Consider the following 22,333-nt stretch of genomic DNA (forward strand, 5'->3'; position numbering starts at 1 on the left):
ATACATGGCTCAAAAGGTGAAAACACCACGACCTACTACCTAGTAGGATTTTTTCCAACACTTCACTAAATCAATGAGCCAAAAATAATATTTACAAAACTCATTGTAAACCTAAGGATTATCTCTAACCCTTTGTGGCAACCAACCTCTAGCTGTTGCGATAACTTTAAGTTAACTCTAACTTAAATACAACAATGAGAATACCTAGTAAAATTGCTTCTAGATAAAGCTGAAAGGTACAACTCAAAAGCCCTACTACAATTAAACTAGAATAAAAGACAGACATTTGGAATTGGTTCTTCTATCTGGTTCATGTAGCTTCAGGTTCGCACACTTGAATCACACAGGAATGGCTTGGAAAATGCTTTGCTATTTTGCTCTCAACTCACGTTTAACTTCAGCATTTGTGCATACCTGTAAAATGAGAATATCCTGTAATATATAGAGTTAGTAGAATAGAAATAACTAGAGTTCTAATGCTATGCTCTTCCTTGGTGGAAGAGTTCTGGTTATCTTCAACTTCTAACTCCTCCCTTATCTAGGATAAAGTTATCTTTAATTAAGGAGTCCTTCTACTTATCACTTATGCAATCTTTTCGTTCAGGAGATATCAGATATAACCACTTAAGCTTATCTCCTTCACGTGCATGCCTTATGTTCGAATCTGCCCGTATCTGTGTATATTGTGTATGGACCTGGTTCATGCTTGAGTTTCTTTGTCAATCATCAAAACAAACTTACTTAGGCCAGCATAAATAAATTAATTGAAATTAAATTGGACTAAACATTACAATAAACTCTTGATATTCGCATATTGGACCTGTAAAAGTTCATATATTATAATTCTGCCTCATTCTACGGCTTTTGACTCGGGGTCTTTCTCCCAAAATGTGCACTTTTTGGCTCAAAAACAGTGCCATGTTGTTATTAAGAAAATACCAAAAGTATGCAAAAAGTATTTGTAAAATATGATTTAAAGATAAACTATAACGAAAAAAATAGACGGAAGCCGTTAATAATGCAGAACATAAGTCTCATTTGTCAAAGGGAATGCCTATCACCAAATTGATGTGAAGCTTATTACTAATTTACAAGAATTTTTAAGAGTATCCATACGATCCCATTCATTCATTATTTAACATTCACAATTGCATATAACCATTTACGTAATCGACTCATTCCTCCAAAGTTCATATTTTTACCCCTAAAAGACCTCAAAAATACTTTACAAAACTTCACATTGCACACTCATTGGTATACGCACTCAAAAACCCAACAATTCAAACCTAAAGAAATTACAGATTGTTTTTTGGTAACCATTGTAAAATTAGCATTAACTCCAAAAACCATTACAAATAAGGAGCACCTCCTTTCTGCATCAGAAATTTGGCCTCCAACAAAACAAGAAAATAGCTACAATGTGCTCTAATTACGTAGGATTTGTTGTACTAAATTCCTATATCTACGTGTTGTATTTGAATTCCTGGTAACCTGTATTCTTTCTATGATCTCCTACTTTATCTGTTGTACTACATCCTCTTTATATACAGTAATGCCTATGAAAATCTTACAGTTTCTTGCACACCATGTATGGTAAATCACAGCTCCATTGATAGCAGCTGCCAATTCTTTCTTATAGACCTTCCAATGTTTCCTGTTTATACTATCCAAACACTGTGAGATATTCCCCGCTGGTATCTTGATGTCTGTCCATTGATTTACCTCTTGCCTTAGAGCTGTGATCCATGTACACTCCACAAATAAGTGGATGTTAGTTTCAGTCATGTGAGCATTACATAAACATCTCGTGCTATCCTCCACTGGGACTTGCAACTTAAGTAATCTCTCATTTGTGAGTAGCCTCCCATGCATTGCCAACCACACTATAAACCTTTGCTTAGGTTGAGCTATTGAAGTCTATATCAAGTTTGCTATCTTCAACTTAGGATGTTCATCGATGAGAGCAAGATAACTACTGGTAATAGACTTCTAGTAAGCTTATAATTATCTTGCTCATACCAACTCTGCCTTTTGATTTTCAGACCATTAATCTTTCTCCAATACCAACTACTATCTGCCGGGGGCTGATGGTTTCATACATTTGTTTCTGCTTTCATGTACACCCCATGTACCCATTTCACCCATAAGGCTTATTTAGATTTAATCAGCTGCCATAACAACTTACCCACTGATGCCATATTCCAGTTTCTGCAACCCTTAATATTCAATCCTCCTAGTTTCTTAGGAAAACAGATTTTTTCCCAAGCAACCAAGGATAGCCTGTTTCTCTCCTCCGAGCTGCCCCAGAGGTATTCTATACATATCCTGTCAACCTCCTTAAGTATACTTTGAGGTAATATGAACACTGTTCCCCAGAAGCTATGGATGAAAAACAACACTGCATTAATAATTTTCAGTCTGCCAGCATAGAAAAATGATTGTATAGATTTGCAAACTAAATAATAATGTAAAAATGATATTTTGAAAGTATATATATTTTTGAGAAAATATGATGGCAAAATTGGGTATCAACACTCTTCCCCCAATCTGTGAAATATTTGGTGCAACGGAGATCAACCCTGCTTGAGTTAATATACCAAACATGTTCAGGAACTGTGCTAAAGTCTCCTGAAATCCTGGGGTAACAACAGGTGCTTCCGGTACCTGTCCCACGACCGGAGCTACTGGCGGCACCTCAATTGTTACTCTGACAGGTGCTCTAGCTGCGACACTTGCCCTTGCTCAGCCTCTACCTCGACCCCGACCTCTTGCGGCTCTAGCAGTATGCACGGGGGTTTGCTCAGCTGACCCGGTAGCACATGTCCTTACCATTTATGAGAGAATAGAGATACAAATGCTCAAATTCCAAAATCAACAAATTTCGCTTGATAGAAATGAAAGAAGTGAAAATTTTCTAACAGTTCTGTAGCCTCTCGAAGATAAGTACAGACGTTTCCGTTCCGATCCGCAAGACTCTACTAGACTCGTTCGTGACTCATAGAACCTATGAACATAGAGCTCTGATACTAATTTGTCATGACCCAAAATCCCACCACATGCGTCGTGATGGCACTTAGTCTCTAAGACTAGATAAGCCAAGCACATTTACATTTCAAGCTATTTTTTTAAAATTCAATACAGGTGCCAAAAATCAATAGAGGAAACAAATATGAAAAACCTCCCAAGACTGGTAATACTGAGTCATGAACTCTAACTGAATACATGAAATGATCTCAAGGATCGAATACTCAATATTGTTTGATTAATAATTATCATTACAATAAAATGAAAAGACGTCAAGGGACTGCGACGACCAAGCAGCTCTACCTTGAATCCTTGCGATCACACTTTAACTCTGTCCGAGTCCGATAGCTCCAATACCTGGCTCTGCACAAAAATATGCAGAAGTGTAGTATGAGTACACCACGGTAGATACCCAGTAAGTAACAAGACTAACCATATCATGAATAACAACAAAATTGGTATTTCAAAGTTTTATTTCTTGATATCTTAACTTATTTAATCTAGAAAATTAAATCAACTTACCCCTGGTATGGACAAGCCCAATACCTTCTACCAGGATTCCTAGGGGTCCAAGAAGTCAACAATGGCAACAAATATCTATGATTACCTTGCACTTCTTCAGTAGATGCATGATCGTCTTCTTCCGTAGCATATACCTAGGTGCATCTTTTCACAACTAGGGCATGGGGGCCTCCTCTGCTGCTAGAATCTACCACCATGACGACCCTGCTGATATGAGCCCTTGTTGCCCTTATTGGGCCTGAAATGGCTTCATTGCTGCTGCTGACTAGGCCCTAATGGCGGTGCACTAGCCGAAGACTGAGCAAAGGATTGGGATGGACCTGACGACCCTCCCCTAAATATTGATTTTCCACTACCAGAAGAACCACCAAAGTTGCCCGCAGACCGGGCCTTATTATTGCCCTCTTGCTCTATTATGTTCCTCAATTTGCGGGTCTCTATGGATTGAGCGAATGCCACCATTTTTCCATAGTTCATATCAGAATTCAAGGAAGTTGTAGCAGCCTCATTAATTACCAAGGGACTAAGTCCCTATACAAAGCGGCACACTTTATCCTCCATAGTGGGCAGCATGTAAATAGCATATTTAGACAGGTATGCGAATATCATATGGTAATCATACATACTCAAGCTACCTTGCCTCAAGTTCTCAAACTCAGCAGCATGGGCTGCCTTAGTCTTGGTATGCAAGAAATGATCAATGAAGGCATCGGCAAACACACCCCACCTCGCCAGAGAGCTCGCTTCTTCACGGGACTCCTCCCATAGTTCAAACCAAGAATATTCCACCTCTTTCAAGCGGTAGGAGGCCAATTCCACTGCCTCTGTTTCAGTAGCACGCATAACTTTGAGAGTCTTGTGCATTTTATCAATGAAATCCCGGGGATCTTCCTCTGGGTTAGTACCCGTGAACACTGGAGGATCCAACTGGAGAAACCTGTTCACCCTGGAACTAGTAGAATCCCCTGGCTGACTGGAAGAAGTGGGTGCAACATTTGATCTCTAGGCCTGGGATGCCAACATTTGTATGGCTTCCCTACGATCAACATCAGAAACACCAGATCGGAAGCTGGAACTGGAGGTGGAACTGGAATATCAGTTGGAGAGATCGTTGCACCCTCAGTAGGTGTAGGGACAGGTGCGGTCTGATCAGTTGTAGTAGATTCAGGCAGTGTAGATACTAGAGGAATATTCTTACTCCTCGGGTGCTCGCCCGCATCATCAATTATAGGATCAACCGTCACTCTTGGAGTGACATTGGCTCTTTGGCCAGTTCTTGCCTTCTTCTTAGGTGCCATGTACTAAAAATTAGAGCAAGGCAGGAGCTAAAGGAGGAACAATCTTACAACCAAATTTATTGCATGATCAAGAACATGAAATAAGGGTATTATTCCTAAATGCCCATGTAGCATCCTAATTATAGATGTGGTCGATAACATACCGATAATTAGGACTCTACTAGACACGGCTCTGAGACATCCTAGGACACTTTAAAACCTTAGGCTCTGATACCAAGTTTGTCACGTCCCAAAACCGAGGAGCGCGACCGGCACTCAACCGAGTGAACCCGACCGAGCAAGCCTGTTAGATTTCATTCAAACCAAACTAATCCACGAATGGAGATAATATATATTTTTCATTAATTAGACAAAATATTTTTCATGTCTACAATACCAATTCATTTTCAATAGTTTCAGCATTTTTAAAGTCTCAAATGGACAAATAATACAACCACAACATAACATATTTTGTCTTTCTCAGCACCAATACACAACCCACACTATGTTTACGGAGCCTCTATAGATAAAGAAGAGTACAATGATAATGTCGGCAATAAGGTCCCAGCTATACCTAAAACAAAATACACAAAGAACAAAAGGTACATGACCCCGGGATGAAGTGGGGCTCACTAAGTCAGCTGGGAAGAAGGTATACGGCTATCACTGATCAATATCTCCTGCTGTGGAACCACCTGCATCCATTTAAAGATGCAGCGCCCCCGACAAAAGGAACGTTAGCACCGTCGAATAACACTAGTATGTATAACTAAACACCTTCTCAATAGAACAAATAATACAAACAAGAATATCATAATATCAATGAATGCCTTAATCAACATCAAACCTCAATTTAGGATCAAGACAGTATTCAAATAAATTTCCATATCTCACATTGGGAGATTTATAGTATCGACATTCCATTGTTCACAATACCATTATTCACATTATCAATACCACCGTACTCTTAGCACGGAGTCCGATCACGACCCGATCGGCTAGGCTATCTCATTAGAGACATCAACCACAATTACTTTCAGTATCAGTACCGCCGTCTTTAAAATGGAGTCTGATCACGACCCGATCGGCTAGGCTATCCATTAGGGACATCGACCACAATCACAATTTCAATTACAATTTCCATCACAATCACCACTATATGTGCGGTATGGTGTCTGATCACGACCCAATCGGCTAGGTTGTCTTATTCGAGATATCAACCTTTTTGTATCAATCATCGCATTTCATATTACTTTCACATCTTTTCATTTTATTTGCACTAATGGCCATCATTATAAGATCATTCTTGACACGTTGGCTGTATTTAGTATTTAATGCTCACCTTTTCACTTTCTAACATCAACATCATCAATAATAACAACAACAATTCAAATCAAGGTATATAGTACACCTGTGAGTAATTAAGAGTCTAAGGCACATAGAGATTCTTCATAAAATTTGGCATAATAGCCTACGTTTGAATTTATCTTGAAGTCGAACATTTCTAAAGCACATACCATATTTTAACACATCCTCAATTGATAATATAACATGAATAAAGCATTTGGGTTACTTGTTGCACATATATCTTTCAAACCAATCTTACTCGGAATAGCAAATTTTATAATGAACTACTCGGGACTTACATAATTCACATGAATATCGTGGGATCCAATTCTAAGAGAAGAGTTTAGACAACATATCTCAATTGAGCTTCCTCAACTCTAAAATATTCCGAAATTCTTAGCAACTTCAATCTATATTAGAAATATAATAAATTGAACCAAAATTAGGAAGATGATTATGCTTCTAGCTCATTTGAGCATTTTATCAAATACTAGGTGTGCATTAAGATTTCAAGGTCTTTTTATGGAGGATTCCATCATCCCACAACCAAATATTTACCATGCTTAGTTCAACAATCTTTCTACACCCCTTGATATCATATGCATGTAAAATAAACAACTCTCATGCCCAAATATTATCTTGCTAATTATCCATTTTCAGATAATTTTGAAATTAGGGTGTAGAATCTTACCTCTAGGATGAAGACCTAGTGAGCTTCCCTTCTTAATCTTCCAAAACTTGGGCAAGAATTGAAGAACAATTGTTGAAGAACGCCTTCTCACTCTAGGGCACTCTCTCTCATTCTAAAATGTCAGATTATAGCTCAAAATGGCCAGAAGAGTGTATTTAACGAAATAGGGTCGGGTTTTAAAAACTCAAAAATGGAGCTCCGGAACGGTTCTGCGGTCGCATATGCGACCACATAATGGATATGCAGACCGCTTAATGGTCGTATACTTGCCGACGAAACTGATCAAAAATCTGCCTGTGTATGCGGTCACTATGGTCCGCATTACTATTATGCGGTCGCATAATGCACCGCATAACAGTTATGCAGTCGCAAAGTCGACCGCATAGCTGCTTCCAGATTTGGCCCTCTCCTGCTCACTTCTGCGGCCATTGTGCGGCCCGCAGAGTGATTCTGCAGTCGCATAATGGACCGCAGAATTACATTTTTTCGCCAAAAATTTTCCTTTACTTTCTCGTGCATTGTTCAACTCAAAATTTATTTGGTATTGTAAAACTAATTCGGCACCACGTAACATTATTTTCTTTTACAAAATTTTACGGGGTTTTACATATATGTTGTGGTATTGTGTGGGTTTAAGTAAAATTACTTGTTCTCGTAATAGTGTTGCAATGTGTCACTGGTATAACAATGTATCTTCGGTGTCGGAGAGCGAGAATTGAGGGGAAGGGGGTTTGGGAAATTTTTAGGGTTAGGGGTTTGGGGAATATGTGGGGTCCGAATTAATTTAAATAAAATTGATAATAATAAAATAATAAATAATATGAAAACACATATATTGAAATAACCAATGATTGTGTACCTTGCGGTAAGTTGAAATATAATTAAAGTGAATAAATTTACTTAAGATATTAAGGATATGATGACTTTGAAAATAAAATAAAAAATCAAGTAGCAATTTTTTATAGGAAGAATTACAGCCCCTATCACTTGGTCTAACAGTCCAACTGAAAATGACCCACGTTTAAAGTCCTTACCTAGATTGGCACAGGTTGTACATAATCTGAAAGAAAATTTTCAGTCTTTAGCCCACTATTAAAAACATACTTTTAGGGTTTCTTTATTTTCTTTTTTCTTCATTCCCAGCACAGTCTGTACTCTCCACCCGCCTCTCTTTGCTTTCTCCTTTCTTTTTCTTCTCCCACTCACATAGATCTGAATATTTATAGATATCAAACTTGATTTAAAATATTTTCTCTACTAAGTTGCTTAATCTTCCTAAATATTTATAAATCTCAAATATTTGAATCTCGATTGATGGGTTTCCAAATTTAAAATTGAAGTTTTGTTGCATCCATATTAAAAACTCCATTGAAGGAGATTTGAAGCTCTAAGTTCAACTCATATTTGAAAATCTAACTCTAAAGTGATTGGGTTAAGTTAAAAATTATTGTAAAAGCTTGTAATAATATGAATCTTGAGTGCTGGGTTAATTGTGTTCGATTAACGTTGGTTTTGGAAACCATACTAGTTGAAGAAGGAAGTTGAAGATGAAATCCAGTTTTGTATACACCGTTATACATCATTATACAATATTATATAACATTATATAAAATTATAATAATAGTATAATGTTGTATAATATTGTATATTGAGGTGTGAAAATACTGTTATATAACACTGATCTTTCTTTTGAAGTAAGTTTCTCTTTCACTGTAGTAATTTTAGTTTTGTTGCATGTTTTTTATTTTCGTTTTGCCGGAGTTCCCTTTTGCTTTTGTTTTGGTTACTTTTTGTTTAGATTTTTCTTTTTGCTTTTACTTCGTATTCTCTATATTTTCTATTAATACTGATTTTGCTTTTCTATGCCAGCAAAATACTAGTATACATTATTCAATATTTCATATACAAGTTTATACAAAGGTATACATCATTATACACGTACTATACATATGCGGTTAAAACTGAAAATAATTTATTTATTTTTTTCGAACAATTTATGTATAAAGTTAATTTTTTCCTTGATTTCTCTGTTAAATCATGAACTTTCAAATTTTTCTTTCCTTGTTGATTTTTCTGCCAAATCAGAAATTTTGGAGCAAATTCATCTATATAGAACTTGGAGAATAAGAGAGTTTAGGTATGTTTTTTATATTTTTATATCTGGAATAGGAATGTATAAACTTGGGTAAGAAAGAGAATAAAAAATCATGAAAAGTTTGCGTTAGAATAAAAAAGGACATGAAGGTTGTTTTCTTATTTGAATTAACTAATATTGGGCTATATATTTGTAAATTTAAATTTGGATCATCCGGCTGCAAGGTTAACTTGTGGAGTGTATTATTATGTAATTCTCCCTTTTTTATACATAAATATAAAAAATATTTACGAGGTAAGAAAAATAATTCAATAGTAATAAATATTTCAAAATATGATAGTGGAAACATTGTTGCCCTGTGTAGTAGTCAATTACCTGTTTTATCACAAGTGTAGTAGTCCCTTACTAATATATCCAAGCTATCGGTAAGTAACGGAGTACTTCAAACTTGTAAAATATACATTACCTCTTATAGTAATAGTGTAGTAATGTGTTACTATATCACAAATATATTTTCGGCGTCGGGGAGCGAGAATTGAGGGGGACGGGGTTTGGGAAATTTGTATTTAGTGAAAGGGTTAGGGGTAGAGCTGTCAAAATGGACCAGACCAGCCCAAACCATCCCAAGCCTCACGTGCTTTTAAATTTGGTGGGTTAGGGTAGGACGGCCCACCATCTAAATGGGCCTTAAAATGGCTAGCCCAACCAATCTCTAAGAGGGTCGCGGGCTAGGGCGGGTCGCAATTCATTTTTTTTAGAAAATAATTTCTTCGAATCTTTAAATATTTCTTCGTGACATAGTCTCTTAATCATATGAATTATTTCTTTTTGTTTAGAGCGTACAAAATCTTAATATTTGACAAGGAATCTCGTAATTGAAATGCATATTCTCTATATCTCTAACTTTTTTTTTTAATGTTACATGAATATTTTTCTTATACTTTTCTTTCACTTTCCTCAGGTTGAGAGATTGTTTCAATAAGTCTATATGTTGAGGTTTTTTAATTTAGGTTTAACATCATTTCTTGAATTCATCATTATAGTTTATAAATATTTTAAAAGTCACGAAATTTGCTAGTGTTGCAAATTTTCTTTGGGTCTTAAAACTGGACCTTTTTCCTAGTTCGATGTTAATTAAGCAAAAGAAAAAGTAATCTTGTCATATTACATGCATCTTAAAAATCTAAATTCTAGTTGATATGGAAGGGTAAATGAGCAATCTAAGGTAGGGGCTGGGTTGGGCTGGCCTCACAGGCTAAGCCCATTTTGATGGCTCTATAGGTTACTATTTCACTGAAAGTTTCATAGATATCATCCCTTGATAGGACATAGTAACAATATTACCCAACCAACCATTTTGAGAATTTGCACTTTCCTCGATAGTTTGAGGGCATGAATAGATATGCATGATGTATTATGACTTGTGTAAATCATCAGTTTTGATTTTCAGGTTATTCGGAATTGATTTGGAAGAACGATTCTCAACTAGGAAGCTTTAAGTTGGAAGAGTTAACCAAGTTTGACTTTTGTGAATTTGACATCGGAACGGAGTCTTGATGATTTCAATAGCCATGTATGGTAATATTGGACTTAGGAGCGTATTCGAAAAATTATTTGGAAGTCCGTAGTTAAATTAGGCTTGAAACGGCTAAAATAGAAATTTAACTTTGGAACTTTGACCGGGGAGTTGACTTTTTGATATCGATGTCGGAATCTAGTTCTGAAAATTTTCATAGGTACGTTATGTCATTTATGACTTGTGTGCAAAATTTGAGGTCAATCGGACTTGATTTGATAGATTTCGGCATCAAATGTATAAGGTTGAATTTCTTAGTTTCGTTAAGCTTGAATTGGGGTATGATTCGTGGTTTTAGCGTTGTTTGATCTGATTTGAGGTTTCGACTAAGTTTGTATCTTGTTTTAAGACTTGTTGGTATGATTGAATGAGGTCCGAGGGGCTCGGGTGTGTTGTGGATCACTGGTTGAGAAACTAGTTAAGTTAAGGATTTGGAGTTTGACCATGGTCAATATCGGGTCAAGATGACCTCTTTTTAATATTTTGAGTGTGCGAGAAAGTTCGTAACATATTTTATGATTGAAACACATATATGGTTTGTGTCCGGAAGGTTCCAAATGAGTTTTGGGTGCTAAAACGAAAAATTCTTTCGTTGCTGATTTTCTGGTGTAAAATAATTATGGAAATGTCATTTTTTATCCCTTAAATTGCCAGATTTTATTTAAATCTTCAAAACATCATATTTTCCTCATTTTAAGACCAGATTGGATGATTCAAAAGCCTAACTTGACTGAAATTTCACAAGGAATCCATTGGAGGCATCAAAAGAGAGTTTTGGGATTGTTTGGAATATGAAACGAGGCAGAAAAATTGGACAAAATAATATTTAATATCGAGGGTTTGTTCATTTTCCATTTTTGACGAATTGGAGCTCTGGAAGAGGCGATTTTCGGGGGATTATCAAGGAAAATAATAGGAAAGTGTTCTTAACTCAATATTTGTCAAATTATCCAAATCCATGGTTATTTTTAACATTTAATTGGTGGATTAAGTTGGAAAATTTAGAAAACCCTCTTGATTTAATTTGAGGATTTGAGGGTCGAGTTGATGTCGGAATTTGGTAAAATTGGTATGGTTGGACTCGAGGTTAAATGGGCATTCATATTTTATAAATTTTATCGGGTTCCAAGATGTGGGCCCCACAGGCAATGTTTTAGTGTACTTTCGGATTTGTTTGGGGACAATTAGTATTTTGACATGGAATTAATTCCTATAATTTGGGTTGACTGAATCGAATTAATTATGGCTAGATTCGAGCCGTTTGGAAGTTGATACGCACAGAATGGAATTTCTGGAGCATTGTTAATCTTGCTCGACATTAGATTCAGCTTGTTCGAGGTAAGTAACATCTCTAATCTTGGAGCTGCAGGTATGAACCCTGATTATACGTGTTATGTGAATTATTTGAAGGTGACGCACATGCTAGGTGACGGGCGTGTGGGCGTGCACCATAGAAATTGAGACTCAGTTGATTCTGTAGAGCTATTTAGTCAATTAAGTTGTATTCTTCCATGTATTTTTATGTGTTAGAGAAACTGAGTTGTGACTCATGTTAGAAATCATGCTTAGGAAAATGTTGGTATTATTGGGACCGATTGAGGTTATTTCTACTGTCGAATTATATGTTTAAAGTGTAATTTCATACTTAGTTATATTCATTCATTTCATATCATATCTCAATTTCTATTGTTATTTATTGATACATCATATCATCATTTTGGGCTAGTTTCATGATATTGTGAGCCCGAGAGACTTGAGAGATTGATGACTAAGTGAGGTCAAGGGCCTGATTGTGAGGATAATTATGGGATCGGGTTGCACGCCGCAGTAGGCTAGATTGGCTTATTATAACACGTGAGTTGTCCGTACGGATCCAGATATTGATACTATAGCACGTGAGTTGTCTGTGTAGCACGTGAGTTGTTTGTACGGATCCAAATATTGATTCTATAGCACGTGAGTTGTCCCTGCAGATTATAGCGCTTGGGCTGAAGGAGCCCCTTCGAAGTCTGTACACACCCCCAGTGAGCGCAGGTACCTACTAAGTGCGAGTATCGAGTGATTGGGAGGATTGAGTGACTATGAGGATTGGGTGACTGGGAGGACTGAGTGAATTGATACTCTGAGAGTAAGTATATGGTTTTATTACTGAGTTGCATCGCATTGACATGCACACTTGACATACAGGCATAGAGATGCATTTTTCCTCATGCTGTAAGATATTGTGTCATTCATGAATTCATATACTCATTGACATGTAGGCATAAAGATGTATTTTCCTCATGCCATATGAAAATGAAACATCCTATCTGTTGTTGAAATGTTTTTGAGAAAAATCACAGTTTTACAAATATTTCGGTAAACGATTCGGGTTTTCACTAATATACTTGAAAAGCAGGCCTATTTTTCTGGAACAGTGAACGAGCTGAGCATTTTATCTCTGAGCTACTTCTTTTATTACTTCTATTATGCTGCTATGAACTATTGTTGGCTATTGGTGTTGGACCCTGCCTTTGTTCCAGCTCGTCACTACTTTCAACCAAAGGTTAGGTTTGTTACTTATTGAGTACATGGGGTCGGTTATACTTATACTACACTTCTGCACCTTGCGTGCAGATATTGGATGATGACATTGCTATGATCGAAGGGAGCTGGATTTGAATATGTACCTGTGTTCCGGTCATAGCTGTCTCTTGTTCATGGTAGCCTTAGATTTATAAAAAAATATATGTTTATGTACATTTCGAACAGATGATGTATTTATTTCATACTAGCTTGTAAATTCTAATCTTAGAAGGTCATGATTTGTACTACCAGTCCTTTGGAAGTGTATTAGAGTCAGTTAAATATTATTAGAATTGGATAGGTATTAGTTGGCTTACCTAGCGGGTTGGGTTAGGTACCATTACGACTAGTTAGATTTTGGGTCGTGACAAGGTGGTATCGGAGCTCTAGGTTCATAGGTTCTACAAGTCATGAGCAAATGTCTAGTAGAGTCTTGCAGATCAGTATGATGACGTCCATACTTATCTTCGAGAAGCTACATGGCATTTAGGATAATTTTCCATATTTCTTTCGTTATCGTGCGGAATCGATTCGTCTTGAAACATAACTCTTTTAATTCCTTCCATGCATTCGTGTGCGCATGTGAGCGCTCGGTGTCAGTTGTGCATCACTAGTTTGTGATTCCATGAGCGAGGCTGGAAATATGTATTCTATATTTTGGTGATGTGCCAGTCTGGAGGACTTGAGGCCAGGTTTGGACCGTAGCTTGGGCTCGGTAGCTTCAGTTGTAACTTGTACATTTGAACTCATATGTCTAGTAGTGTCCCTATAAGTGGAGCTTGTGGTTCGATAAGAGATCGAATGGCTATATGATAAGTATGATGTGACTGTGGGATGTGTTAAGATGGTTTGAATCTGACGAGAAGTGTTTCCTTGGAATGTAAAGAGGGCTATTGGGTGCTTGATTTTTATTTGATGTGACGTACGGTCTCGAATTATGAGTGTATAGAAGGATCTATCATGCAGTTTAATTGTGGAACGAATTAGATTTTCATGATGTGTTGATGAATTCAAACTCAGAAAGATTAAGTTATTGCATGGTAATCGTGGCTGCGAAAGGGTATAACAAGGTGCCAATTCGAGGCTAAACAAGTGGGTTATCTCCTGCAGAGTAATCTACGTAGGTGTGTTCCTTAGAATGTTGAGTGGAGAGTTTCATTTCTACCAGCGGGGTGTATGTGTTGAGATTTGAATTTGAATCTAGTTGAGAAAGTTGACTTGATTGTCGCGAGAATGAAGACCACCTTAGCGCATGAATTAAGGTACTTTATGGTTTGTGTTACCTGAGCTTGTGAAGAATTTTCGTTGAATTGACTGCGGGATTATGACAATAGTAAAGTATGGGTATGGCGACTTATCAGATGTTTGGTTATATGGCTTTGAACCAAGTAGGGGAGCCTGCTATTGACAATTCAATTTTATGGTTATATGTTAAATTTTAGTTTTGGTCTGAGGCATACTTGTGGATTTGTTATGACCTGCAGAGGTTGAGATCGAGGATGACTCGAGTGAGGAAATTCCTGGATACGGGCTATATTACACTTTATGAGTATATGAAAATCATGGGATGCGTGAGTTGTTATTTGTGAAGGATGTAGTGCGCATGAAATATGAATTTGATTGGTAGAATCAAGGCAGGGTTACTTCTTTGGGTGTTGTTGTACTAAGGGGGCATGTGTCTTTCGGCCCATTTGGGCGGTGCAATTTGGATTTGAGCAAAGTGGGTGACTCTCGACTCTCGAGAAGGTTCTAATAGATTCAAAAATGTATAAGTGGCAATTAAAAAAATTTCAAATTCGTATATCGCTAGAATCGGTTATTTACATTGAATGGTGTCGGGACTTGCGGTAATTATGTATGACTATGGATTCTACATTTCAGTATAAGAAATGAAAGAGGAACAATTTTAAATTCACATAATGTCTTCCAGAGTAGGTGTCTTAGTTGCGGTAGTTATGGGGTGCTTAAGAAGAATACAACGGCTTATGGGCCTTAGGGCGGTGTGGTTTTATGTTAGGGTGTCTTGTAGTGAGCTTTGGGTAAGGATCGTAATGTTCTGACAAGCAGAAGTATCAACTTGAGGGTAATTCAGAAGAAACTCGGAGAAAATAGGACAACTGGGTAGTAGGCTAGACCAGTATGCTAATGGTATGTTCGGTTCTTTTCGGTGATTATGATGTGGTGAGGCTCTACAGATGTTTTTGTGGCAATACTCTCGGATTTGGAAACATGTGTGGCTTGGTCGAGTTAGAGGAATTCAGTTATGTTAGCTTGGTTATGTGCAAATGGGTTTCGAAGAGTTCTAGTTGGTTTTTATCATGGTTTAAGATGGATATGTCCTACCAGCGTGAGGAATATGTTATGTATTGTGATTTACTCCTGTATGGGAGCAAATGGAAAGTTTCTAACTAACCGGGTATGTATTTTTGCTTATGACTCAGAGTGTTAATGAGGATCTCGTGTTCTCGTAGGTTGGTCTAATAGAGGCAGTGAGTAGAGTGAGATTGGGATTGCATGTGCAAGTATACGATTCAGTTTCAAAATGGAGGTAATGAGTTTATGGAGAACAAACAATTTCTAATATTGGCACTTGTGGTATTACCCGAGCAGAGTGTATATTCAAAAAATAAAGGGCACACTATATTTTGCACCTATGGATGTTTCGTGGGTATTGCAGTATTTGCCTGATTGATAGACTGCCGATATTCAAATTATTGATATGTGGCATGGAAGAATTATGGAAGTATTCCTCATGGGATGAACGTGTATGAGAGATGTGTTAGACATTCGGGCGGTGGAGTTGGGAGCAGATATGGTGTTTCGTGTGTTCTATAAATTTGGGAGATTGGGAGTTCTCAGAAACAGATTGTTTCGTGACTGTGAACTGTGAAAATGTGGCCAAATCTAGATAGATGATAGTATATGTTATGATTAGCTCATTATGGACTTTCGGAGGAGTATGTATCTATTTGTGTGTGGCCAGAGTTGAAATGGGGTCCATTGTTAGGCCCAATGAGGGTGTGTATTCTACATCGGATCGAATTTGTTGACTCCGAACTGCTATTGTTGAGGGATGTGCCATTCGGTTAGAATTGATTTTATTCGTATATGATATGTTCTATGTGTTACTCTTCCATGCTACGAGGGGTTGTGATTCATTGGTTATATGCACACATGATGCAGTTCTGTTTGGGCCTTATAAAGGAATTCGAGCAAGATGGTGATTGAGGGTGTGGAATGGTTGATTGTGCCTTGGTTATGGTCTTTCCGGGATGTGGTATATTGTGTTATTGTCTTCTCCATGGTTATGGTCATTCACTTAGGGTACTTAATGTCGAATTGCGTGTAGTTATTGATTTTGAGCATTGTGGCTTGAGATATTTCATATGGACCGGTATTTTGGATGGTCACGCATTGCAGAAGGGCTATGTTGGGATATGATCCTTTGTGTTAGATTCATGTGTCTTGGTCCTACTATATGTGATGGGTTCATAGCATTGCGTTGTGGTAGTACTTGGGGGACTTGCGGGATAGTTCTCTCATTTGAGTCATTTTCCCCGATTGAGTACATTTGAATTGTTGCTTGTTGGTGCACAGATTGCACGGTTGTGACTTTAGGTTGTATTGGTGTGGCATGTCAATAGAATAGTTGTGTTTGATGAGATAAGGTCACTGGATCTAGAATGGATACTATTGGATTTGATTACGGTATGTTTGGAAAAATAACATCGGAAGTCGGCATAGAAATTGGCTTTGGTTCCCGTCGGACGAGAGAGAGCTTCATGACTTGTTGATCTGATGAGAGGTTAAGAATTTATACATGTTTCTTTCATCATCGGCAGTGTACAAAGGTTTATAACAAGATTTTAGTTTATATGAGGTTTGTTACCGATGTCGAGTTGGTTATCAAGCAGCTATTGTGGTCGGAAGTTATTGCTATGATTATTTGAGTTATGTGGTATACCATGTTATTGTGTCTCGGGTTATGGTTATGTCTTTGTGTAACTTGTCCAGACTTATACAATGTGTAGATGCGAGATTTGGGTCTTGTAAAAAATTTCAAATGTTGAAAATTGGATTCTGGGGTTTACGGGCTAAGGTTGAAGTAATGATCTTCAGTATGTTGTGTTGTTGGGCCTCTATGGAAGAGGGTGACGTGGGATCACCCCCGGGTATGTGCATGGTAAAGTTACACAGTGATCTGATGGCTTAAGAACAATTGTGGGCATGGTCGAGGACAAACGTATGTTTAAGTGGGGGAGGATGTAACGACCCGATCAACCGTTTTGAGCATTTGCACTTCGCTCGGTAGTTTGAGGGCATGAGTAGCTCCGTATGATGTATTATGACTTGTGTGAATCATCGGTTTTGGTTTTCATGTTATTCGGAATTGATTTGGAAGAGCGATTCTCAACTAGGAAGCTTTAAGTTGGAAGAATTGACCAAGTTTGACTTTTGTGAATTTGACCTCGGAACGGAGTTTTGATGATTCCAATAGCTACGTATGGTGATATTGGACTTAGGAGCGTGTTCAAAAAATTATTTGGAAGTTCGTAGTTAAATTAGGCTTGAAATGGCTAAAATAAAAATTTAAGTTTAGCAGTTTGACCGGTGAGTTGACTTTTTGATATCGAGATCGAAATCCAATTCTGAAACTTTTCATAGGTACGTTATGTCATTTATGACTTGTGTGCAAAATTTGAGGTCAATCGGACTTGATTTGATAGGTTTCGGCATTGAATGTAGAAGTTTGAATTTTTTAGTTTCGTTAAGCTTGAATTGGGGTATGATTCGTGGTTTTAGCGTTGTTTGATCTGATTTGAGGTTTCGACTAAGTTTGTATCATATTTTCAGATTTGTTGGTATGATTGAATGGGGTCCCGAGGGGCTCGTGTGTGTTGTGGATCAATGGTTGAGAAACTAGTTAAGTTAAGGATTTGGAGTTTGACCATGGTCAATATCGGATCAAGATGACCTCTTTTCGGTATTTTGAGTGCGCGAACATGTTCGTAACGTGTTTTATGATTGAAACACATATATGGTTGGTGTCCGGGAGGTTCCGAATGAATTTTGGGTGCTAAAACGAAAATTCTTTCGTAGCTGATTTTCTAGTGTAAAATAATTGCGAAAATATCATTTTTTATCCCTTAAATTTCCAGATTTCATTTAAATCTTTAAAACATCATATCTCCCTCGTTTTAAGGCCAAATTAGGTGATTCAAAAGCCTAACTTGAATGAAATGTCACAAGGAATCTATTACAGGCATCAGAAGAGAGGTTCGGGATTGTTTGGCGTATAAAACAAGGCAGAACAACTAGGCAAAAATATTTAATATTGAGGGTTTGTTCATTTTCCATTTTTGATGAATTGGAGCTCGGAAAATTCTTTTGGGGGATTATCAAGAAAAACAATGGGGTAAGTGTTCTTAACTCAATATTTGTCAAATTACCTGAATCCATGGTTATTTTTAACATTTAATTGGAGAATTAAATTGGAAAATTTAGAAAACCCTCTTGGTTTAATTTGAAGATTTGAGGGTCGAGTTGATGTCGAAATTTGGTAAAATTGGTATGATTGGACTCATGGTTTAATGGGCATTCATATTTTATCACTTTTGTCTAGTTCCGAGATATGGGCCCCACGAGCGATTTTTAGTGTAATTTCTGATTTTTTGGGGGGAAATTAGTATTTTGATATGAAATTAATTCCTATACTTTGTGTTGACTGAATCGAATTAATTATGGCTAGATTCGAGCCATTCGGAAGTTGATACACGCAAAATAGAATTTTTGGAGAATTTTTTAGCTTGCTCGATATTGGATTCAGCTTGTTCGAGGTAAGTAATATCTCTAATCTTGGAGTTGAGGGTATGAATCCTGATTATACGTGTTATGTGAATTGTTTGGAGGTGACGCAAATGCTAGGTTAATACAGATACAGCAGTGGCTGGCTCTTTTGGATACATCGCTCCAGGTAAAGTACAACTATCTTACAATATTACAAGTTCCGATATAGTTGGTCTAGAATATGTTTTCATTTCCATATTGCTTTTTCAGAGTATGCGCGTACAACTAAGGTGAATGAGAAGATCGATGTATATAGCTTCGGAGTCATCCTTTTGGAACTGGTAACTGGGAAAGAAGCCAATTATGGAGACGAGGACTCGTGCCTTGCAGACTGGGCGTGGCGTCGTATCCAACAAGGATATCCCATAGTCAATGTCTTAGACGAGGCGATAAAGGAGCCACAATACTTGGATGAAATGAGCAATGTGTTTAAGCTCGGGATCTTCTGCACTAGCACATTTCCTTCTTCAAGGCCGACCATGAAGCAAGTTCTGCAAATCCTGCTCCAATGTAACAATACGCTGGTATCTGGAGAGAAGAAAAATGAAACTGAACGTGATGCTTCACCGCTCCTCAAGAACTCCAGACGGGAGAGGATTGAGGATAATGATGATGTCGGTTTTATATCACTTATATAGGTAGAGGTACAGATAGAGATAGTGATAGGCTTTTAAAATAAGACTCCAAAATAGAACCGTGTAGCAGTTTTTAAAGCATATCTAACGTATGAAGTAGTGAAAACTAGATTGTACAAATATAATGTTAGATCTAAAATTCTGCTACCTTGGACTTGTTTTGCTACAGAAACCCCTTATTCCTTACAAATGATATTTTTTCTTCTTCATTAACTAACTGGCGACAACACACAATAACACAAAACAATTTGAAAGGAACTAGTGAACTACCACATGTCAATAAAATACATATGAGAAAAGGAGGAAGGAACTATATATCTCACCGCTAAGTTCATTAAATCTGCTAAAGTCTAACAATGAAGTAGCAAGTAAAAGATTATTCCTATCAATAGTTGCTTTTAAATTTCTACTTTTAGTCAGAAAAAGGTTTTATACTTTGGAATAAATAAGATACCTTTAGATGATAGTAGCCTTGAGTAGGTGACTATGATCCTTTGAGTATTTTCTCTACCAACATGTGACATTCAAGCTTATTCCATTTCTTTGGGGAGAAGAGAAGTCCAAGGTACCTTATGGGAAGTGTACCTAGCACAAAATCAGTTATTTCAAACAACTTCTTCTTAGTATTATCATCCACACTAGCCATGAGGATACTAGATTTGTCCATATTTGCTGTCAACCCTATTACATTGCTGAAGTGATTTATTGCCTCCATAATCCTTTTAACGGAACTTTCATTTCCTTTACAAAAGATCATCAAATCATCTGCAAATATGAGATGAGTCAGCTTCAATGTTTTGCACATTGGATAATATTTGAAATACTGTCTTCAACATCCTTGATAAATATTCCTTAACAAGAATAAATAGAAGAGGAGAGATAGGATCTCCCTGCCTAATCCCTCTCTTCCCAGCAAAGTATCCATGATTTTCTCCATTGACTTTAACTAAAAATATTGTAGTAGACACACACACCATGATCCACTAAGTAAATTTGTCTGGGAACCCAAAGCCCCTCAGAGCTTCTTCTAAGAACTCCCAACTCACTATGTCATAGGCCTTCCCGAGACTATCTTTATAAGACATCTTAGAGTTGTCTTCCTGTTACAATATCTTAGAATGTCATGACAGATTAAGACATTGTGCATCATTGACCTCCCATGTACAAATGCAGACTGGTTCTCTGCTACTGAGTGATCAATTGTTGCCTTTAGTCTGTTGCATAGCAATTTGGAAATGCAGTTGTACAGTACATTGAAGCATGTTTTTGGTCTGTATTGGCTAGCAAATTTTGGATTGTCCACCTTTGGGGTAGGTTCTATGACCGTTGAGTTGAGTTGCTTAAGAAACTTGCCATTGTGAAAAAATTCTACTACTGCCTCTGTGATATCCTTCCCCACTATAGGCCAAGCAGCCTTATAGAAACCACTCCCAAAACCATTTGGACCTGGATTCTTGTTGCTGTCAATATGGAACACTGCCTCTTTAACTTCCTTATCCACAATTGGCCTTAGCAACTCGAGTTGTTTAGCAATTGACAAAGTAGGGCCATTTTTTAGAATGCTAGTAAAAGCTTGCACTCTAGATGTCGACGTTTTTCCTAATAGTTCAGAATAGTAATCCACAAACAAGTTTACAATATCCTCTGGATCAGTTTTGTGCCTGCATCATCCTTAAGTTGTGTTGTGGCTTGTTTCAACTTCCTATGCTTTATAATTGAGTAGAAATATCGCGTGTTATCATCTCCTAACTTGATCCACATAGCTTTACTTCTCTGTTGTAGATACATTTATGCCAAATGTGAAGACTGTTTGAACTTCTGATAAGCCAAGGATTCAGCATGCTGAACCTCTTTATTTGAGGGATCCTTTGGAGTTTCAACTGACTTTGCTTAAGAAACTTCCTATCTTCTTTTGTTTTTCACAATGTCATGAGAATATTGTGACTTCAGAACCTTCGGTTTCTTCTTAAGTAGTTTTAACTTTTTCACTACTTGATACATTTTGCAGCCCTCAATTCTGTCAACCCATCCTTCTTGTACTATTGTATTAAATTGTGGATGTTGAGCCCACATGTTACAGAACAGAAATGATTTTTTGAACTTACTTCTATCCTCTATCAGTGACACTTTTACAGGATAGTGGTCACTGATTCCTTCTGGGAGAAATATGGCCCTGCATGCTGGCATTACATCTAGCCATTCCCCATTAATGAACACCCAATCAATCTTTAAAAATATTCTTTGTTCTTCATGTTTGTCATTCCAAGTGTACCTATTGCCTTGTGCTGGTAACTCCAATAAGCCACATTCTTCTACATAGCTGTGAAAATCTTTCACTTCTACCCAGGTCACAGGGTTTCCTCCTATTCTATCTTCTACTTTGAGGACTGAGTTAAAATCCTCTAAAACCATCCAAGGCCTTGTACATCCCCTACTATGAGACACTAACTTATCCCATAGTTTCTTTCTCTCTTCTCTAGTATTTAATGCATAGACATAAGAGCATGCAAATGTCATTTGAAGGGGAATGTAATGAACTTCACAAATGATTACTTAGGCTGACATACTCATAGGAATGACGTTGTAGTAATCATGTCTCCAAGTAATCCAAATTCTACCATTATAATGGTACTCTAGGTTTGTAAGGTACTTCCATCCCACAAATATGTTATTTGCTAGCTTCTCAATTCTGTTGCTTTTTATTTTGGTTTCTAGTAGACCAACCAACCCCACTCGTTCCTCATTACAAATGAG

At 37.3% G+C, this 22,333-nt stretch overlaps 1 long non-coding RNA gene across 1 annotated transcript; it reads left to right on the top strand.

The window, feature by feature from the left end:
* The first annotated feature begins 19,022 nt into the window (after positions 1-19,022).
* On the top strand, positions 19,023-19,751 carry LOC142175412 (uncharacterized). Its single transcript, XR_012704441.1, has 2 exons — positions 19,023-19,071; positions 19,155-19,751. It is a non-coding gene; the product is annotated as an uncharacterized LOC142175412 (long non-coding RNA).
* The last annotated feature ends 2,582 nt before the right edge of the window (positions 19,752-22,333 follow it).

This window comes from Nicotiana tabacum, chromosome 21 (genome assembly GCF_000715075.1).
Source record: "Nicotiana tabacum cultivar K326 chromosome 21, ASM71507v2, whole genome shotgun sequence".
In the NCBI taxonomy this organism is placed as follows: Eukaryota; Viridiplantae; Streptophyta; class Magnoliopsida; order Solanales; family Solanaceae; genus Nicotiana; species Nicotiana tabacum.